Source organism: Capsicum annuum, unplaced genomic scaffold, assembly GCF_002878395.1.
Source record: "Capsicum annuum cultivar UCD-10X-F1 unplaced genomic scaffold, UCD10Xv1.1 ctg74370, whole genome shotgun sequence".
NCBI classification, from domain to species: Eukaryota; Viridiplantae; Streptophyta; class Magnoliopsida; order Solanales; family Solanaceae; genus Capsicum; species Capsicum annuum.
Window position 1 is genome coordinate 7,253 of NW_025884474.1, and position 6,943 is coordinate 14,195.

The window sequence follows — 6,943 nt, forward strand, 5'->3', positions numbered from 1 at the left end:
CACTTTCAGTTCATCAAGAATATCAATTCTCATAATGTAAATATTATTTAAATCTTTTGAAAGAATAACTTTCATAATTCCACTTTCAAATCACTTCACCCATCACCATAGACACAAGGAAACAAACACACACTGGGAGATCCTATAGCCGACATAAACCATGTGAGCTACATGGAGTCTAACGTACAACCCACGTTGGGGAGAGCCGTCCTATCCTTGCCATCAGAGTAGGACTATTGATATCAAATCCACAAAAACTAGTGATCACTGTAGAAATCAGGCTCAAGCTCACTCCAACGAGGGCACGTAGTTCTAGGGAAGTAAGGTCGCTTTATACCTTCCACTCGGTGCTAAGGATTTCTCCCGGAACTAGCTCAGATCATTTCAAAGGCAATCCACAACAAAATAATTTCAGTAATATATAAATATACATCGGGAGCCATCATGCTTCCCATCTATCAAAATCAACCACGTTTTGGATATCTTTCACACTCAAGTTCAAAACAACTCCATTAAGACCAAAAGGTCAAATCATTCAAAATATCTCAAATATTCAACATCATCATTCTTATAACACACACTTTCTCAAAAAAACACAATTTCCAATGGGGATTCACGATCTAAATATCAAAATCATGATAAATATCATTCAAGATTCATGCTTTATATATCCACACATGTAAATTTATCTTTCAAAATCATAAACATCAAGATTTCATAATAATCATCATAAGATATGGGTTCATGCTTTAAATTCATAAAAATCAAATAAAAATCATGTCTTTGTAAAGAAAATTACTTTTGGGCACAAGAACGAAAGAGAGTTTTTGTTGAAAAACCCCACATACCTTGAATGATGAACTTTAGATGGATACTCATTTTTGAGATGTTAATCGTGCCTTTGAATGATGGTTCTTGGAGTTCTTGAACTAGGAACTTGGAATCTTGAATAAATTTGCAGAATTAATAGTGAACTTTGGTGGTTCTTGTTTCTTCCATAGACAAATTGGATGAGACCAATTTCATTGGAAAGAGGACTTGCAGAGCTTTCCGTTGGTATTTAGTAGATCACCCAGATCATTATATACAAGGAGTTATGATCATTTAAAGTTGGAGTAAAAATATGTCAGGCCTCAGTACTTTTTCCTACAGATTTTACTGTTCACTACTATTCATGATTCGATCGGAATATTCATAGCTTGTCGCTCGGGTTTCCGTTTTGGATGATACACATATCGTTGGAAATATTATTATATACTATACGTAATGGTGGATCATAATCTAAGACATTCCACACGAAAAATTTATAATTCATTCTAGAAGATAGAACCCAACATGTTTACGCACAAAATTTCAACAAAGAAATCTTGGGGTATTACATATTTTTCATAGCCAATTAACACTCCTGGCTATCTCTAAATAGAATCAAGCAAAGCTAAACCATACTACTAGCCTTTGAATCAATCCTCATATTCTAGCCTAGTATATTAACTAGTTTTGCACCCTATAATTTGATCTCACATAGCACATATAGGCATGTTCTTTGGTAAATTAAAATTTCCCAGTCTCTAGCTATCATTTCAAAGAACGTATGATTTCTTTAGATCCATATGGCATTCACATACTCTGCATAAATTGTTCTAAATATTTGGGCTTATTGTGTTCTGCCTTTGGCATTTTGGACTGTCTATTTCACATGTTTGTTTCCAGGTAGTAGTTGTAGATATTTTTTTTAAGTTTCCATAGAAGTAAACTGTCATTCACTGTTCTTGTAAAGTTACAATCATAAATAGATGGTATCTCAATTCTGGATGGCTATGACACATGCAACACACTCCAGATTAACATCTGTGCGGTTAGCCTGTTGCTTTTCTTTAAACTAAATACTCTGAATTTTTAATTCTGTTTCTAAGAATACATCATACTGGAAACTCCAATTGTTTTCATATGAACCGTGATCCATGAAGCTCAACCAAATTCCCTCAATTTCCTCTTTAGTTCCATTAAGTGTTATGAAATTTATGACATGGACTATTGTAATAATGATGTTGCAACACGTTGCTTTCAATGACTCACCAAAACAATACTAAGTGTTAGTTCATGATGTATGAAACCAAAGTTGCTGAATTCCAATATGATCCCACAAAAAGGCTAAAATATTAACATGAGGCTAGTAAAGCTAGGACGTTGGTCACAAATCGGCAAAGATGACAATGCTATAATGACTTGAATTTTCCATGATCTCTATAATATCATAAAATACCTCTCTTATGAACCACGACACAAAATGACACGATCCGTATGACTTCTAGCTTTACGAATTAATTCATGAATGTTTTTATTACCTTAAGATATGATCTCCAAACTCATAAGGTATGATAAAAACAACATGTACATTCCAAAGGCTCACTCCTGATAAAGATACGAAAATCTCTCACTGATGAATTAATTTGACTTAATGAATTATGATTCTACCTCCCATCAGTCCTAGTGATGATGATACTTGATTATGAGTCTATGGTGGCTTAATCTCAAATATGAACCCAAGTTGGTTAATTCTCAGGCATGATCCCTAAAGTGGCTAAACCATGAATATGATCCTAATATGGCTAATCTATGAACATGAATCGGTAAGATAACATTATGAGCATAATGGAGTTGGTTAGCTGATTGTGAAGGCATAGGTCTAAATGACAAATGCCTGAAACTATGTTTGCCGACATAGGATAGAGATCATTTCTCAAGCGGATGACTCTTTTTTTTATGTGTCTCGAAAAGGAGATAACCATGGATACTTGCTAGCAAACTATGTCATGTCACGTCCTATGCCCGGCAAGGTATAGGACGGTTTAGCAGATCGGGCCGAGATCAGACTCCATGCGCTCACATGGTGGTTTATGACGGTTCACTACTTTCTCCCACAAATAATCAAAGCAATTAAATCTACCTTATTTGGTCAATTATAAATTTAGTTTATATTCTTGTTCCTTTCTAGTTGTCCTCTTTTAAGTTTGAATGTTATTGTCATTTCTAATCTCTTGATGTACTAACCTCCTGAAATGGTTTTGCATACCGATAAATTCCACATATTGACCGCCTTTGTAACTACATTGTTTCATGATGTAGGTTCTGGCTCTCATGTCCGTGGTCAGGCGCCTTATTAGGATCTCTATCTTCTGCTATTGGTGAGCCTCTTTCCTATCAGGCGGTTGGACGAGATATGATAACTTCATTATATTTTCTTTTCTTTTAGTATTGGTACTTATTAGAGGATTCGCAGACTGATTTAGTTACTAGACAGATCTTGTAATTTTTAGTATTATTTGTCATGACTATTGTAACTTCAGACGTTAAGTGATATTAGTGAACATTGATGAAAGACTTATCCTTTAAGAAATCTTATTCTATTCTGTTTCCTCTTTATTCATTATGTTATCTATATGCTCATGTGATACGCCAAAACGTTCGCTCGTACTAGCAATAGTATCGGGTGCGTGCCACGTCTAGGTCCTCGGCTCGGGGCGTGACAAGAAGAGTGATAAAGCTGTTGCACAGGTGATGTTAAGTGGCAAGGTGGGAGTTTCTTTCAGTGCTGCAGCCAAATTTCCTACCTTTGATCCTTGAGGTCAAGGATCTTTTTACAGAGGGGAGTACTGATACAAGAAATACAAATGGTAGTTTGATAGTTAGATAACAGAGAATGACCACATTAGGAATTAGTTAGGCTCAACTTGGCGGGAAAGTTAGTTAAGGCAGTTGAGTCCAAATTGTTGTAGATTCTATTCCTTTATAATGGTTGTGTAATCTTTTAGTGTTATTCATTTAGAAATTACAATTTCAGTTGCTTAACTGCTCTTCACTTTCTATTTCCATTTCTTATCTCTCATCATATTTGGTCAATTCACTTGAGTTCTTCCATTGAGCTCCTGGTTTTGGCATAGAATTTCTCGAATCTACAGTGAGATTCTGCTATGAGAGATGTGTTCATTGTTACTTTTCTTTCCCGTCCTTGCATAGGAAATTCCATGAAAGTAACTAGACCTTGTTAATGTGTATATATGTGAACGGATAACTGGTTTTCTACCAATAAAAGTTCCAATGGATCATAGTTGTTCTCGAGTCATAAGAAGCATTAATCTGCAAGACGTCCTTACTTCGTGATGGTGAAATGCAGGAACTTAAACAGGGATATTTGGCTCAAGAACATGCAAAAATAGGAGCCAAGAACATCACGTCATAAAGGGGGTAGAAGATGACCACAAATTGGCTGGATATATGCAAATCAATTGACCAAATACTCAAGTTTGAATATAAATCTACAAAAAATGAATTCCCCAGTACAGTTATTAGGATTAAAGATTCAACTTGCTACTACATCTCAAAATGTTAACGCCGCGAACATCACACAAATTTCCAAATTTCACAGAGCTAGAAGTTCTTTCCCTGCATTAATGTCTAATGAAAGAAATTTTGTTAGTGCTTCATTCCAATAACTCAACTTTCCACAGTTGATAAATTATAAGTATATTTTGATGATTATGCATGTTGTATTGCGTGAATGAGAACTTTTGATAAATGTTATCAATACATACCATTGCTCGTCGTGAAAATACCATAACTGACCAGACCACCAAAATTTTTCATGGAAAACATTTTTTGCTAATACGCTGATGGTTGCCACTGGTACTGGAAAAGAAAATTCATGATAATATTTATATTACTGAGGGATGCTCTCAAAAATTTTACTCCCTCCGTCCAACAATAGAGGTCCACTATTGACTTAACACACGCCTTAACAAACAGTAAATAATAAATGTAATTTTACTATATCACCCTTACCCTTTGAATATAGTAAATTTCATACTTTATGAAATGTATTAGGTAATAAATAGCATTTAGTAGAAGGTGTAAAATGGGTAAAACATGGTAAATTATTCATTGGTTTTTCAAATTGGACAAGTACTATTGGACATATATATTTATAGTATAGTAGACCAGTAAAATTGGACAGATGAAGTAATTTATTTTTATTATGTGCTGGGAGACGCTGTAGCCAAGTCCCTCTGCACAGCGGCAAAAAAATTTTGTCAAATTGCCCAAAGCTGTTCTTTTGACATTTATAGTAGGTCCATGTTACAAGCCAAAGATGAAATTTTATTATGGATTAACTAATCAAAGACGGAGTTTTAACATACCTAAGAATTCGAACTTGAAGCTCATAATTTCCCCAGCTTTCTTGGTCTTCTTGAATTTTCTTTGCACTTGTTCCTGAATCAGAGCTGCAATACCTTACATGGATCAATTTTAATGTCATTATTTCACCAATACTTTGGGGAATTTCCTTCAGTTTATACAACCTACCCAATAATAGTTGCTCAAGCATTGGAAAATTATCACTACATGCTTCCCACCTTTCCAGATCTTCAGACACAATATGTAGATATTTTAATTTGTGAAATACGACATCTTCATTCAGTTTCCAATCTGTTCCAGCGAATGCATGGCTGCCTTTGGGCACCTCAAAGATTGGGTAATTAGCCAGCAAATTAATAACTTTCCATGGTATTTTAGTACGTGATAATCTCAATTTCCTGAGATTAGGAGGGAAGATATTCGTAGACAAAATCATCAGCTGAATGGTCACTATCTCTACGTGTAGTGTCTCCAGTTCCTCCAGAAGAACGAGAGAATCAAGAATAGCAGGCCAGTCAATATACCCAGATTCAAACAAAATCTTTAGCTTTTTTAGATTGGGAGTTCTTCTAATGATTTCCACAACAAAAGGAGAATAATGGAGATAGAGTGTATGCAACTTATTGAGAAACAAAGGTTGTTCTCCAATACTTTGATTTTCTGCCTCAAGAGGGTCAGATATGTATAGTGGCCATTTAATATCCAACTGTCTTATCTCTGACATTGACCAGATATCTAGTGGGCGCTTCAATGCTTGACTCTTCAAGACTTTCAAGAATTATGGTCTGTAGATTTCTCAATTTGGCTAGTGAAAGAGCTTTGTTAATATATGCAGCAACATATATAACCGATTGACAATACGTCCAACACCTTAAGCAACTTGAAGTGTGAAACAATGGAAAAAATCCATTTTGCCCCGGGCACAAAATAACTCATGGAGTCTGATTCATGCAGGCTAACCACTGAAATAAAGGTATGGGTTATACTTATAACACCATTATCCCTTTCATCCCTTGAATGATAAGCATAAAGTTTATACAGAAGGATTCGCCGTTGATCATTTATGCCTTTTGATCTTTTAGGTAAGACAATTCTCTTATGCATAATTGTCGAAGAGGATCGTGAATTTTGGAGGTTTTCATCCTCCCATTAGCCCTTCATGTACCAGCCAAAAGTAGACTTCTATCAATTAACTCTTCAACGTACTCTTTCTCCACCTCTTCTAATCTTTTGTTGCTTCTTGCCCTTACGAATTCCTCAGCAATCCATATTTTAATCAACTTCGAAATTGTAATCTCCGTATCTTGAGGTAAACCTCCAACAAAGAGAAAGCATGCCCTCAAATACTGGGGCAAGTAACTGTAACTCAAAGAAAGAATTGATTGGCACTGTTCAGAGAAAGAATTGATTGGCACTGTTCGGATACCGTACCAAAGAATGAGTTCATATTTTTCTTAACTTTCTTCCAATTATCATGCGTTGGGTCCTGTTTTCCAAGAAGTCCAGCGACGACAACAATAGAGAGAGGTAATCCTCGACATTGTTGTACAATATGCTTCCCTGTCTTTTCTAGTAGAGGAGGTGTTGACAACATGACTAGCAACGTGACCAGCTTTGTGGGTCACTTAGTAGTTTAGTTGTTGAGTTTATTTAGGAGTCAATAAGTTGTTCCTAGTCTTTAGGCTACAAGTTAACGTTAAGTCAGTTTTTAGATTCAGATTTCTTAGGAGAATAAACATGTTCTGTTGCT

At 35.4% G+C, this 6,943-nt stretch overlaps 1 pseudogene; it reads right to left on the reverse strand.

The window, feature by feature from the left end:
• Positions 1-5,164: 5,164 nt before the first annotated feature.
• LOC124894465 lies at positions 5,165-6,787 on the reverse strand (annotated as a pseudogene).
• Between the last annotated feature and the right edge of the window lie 156 nt (positions 6,788-6,943).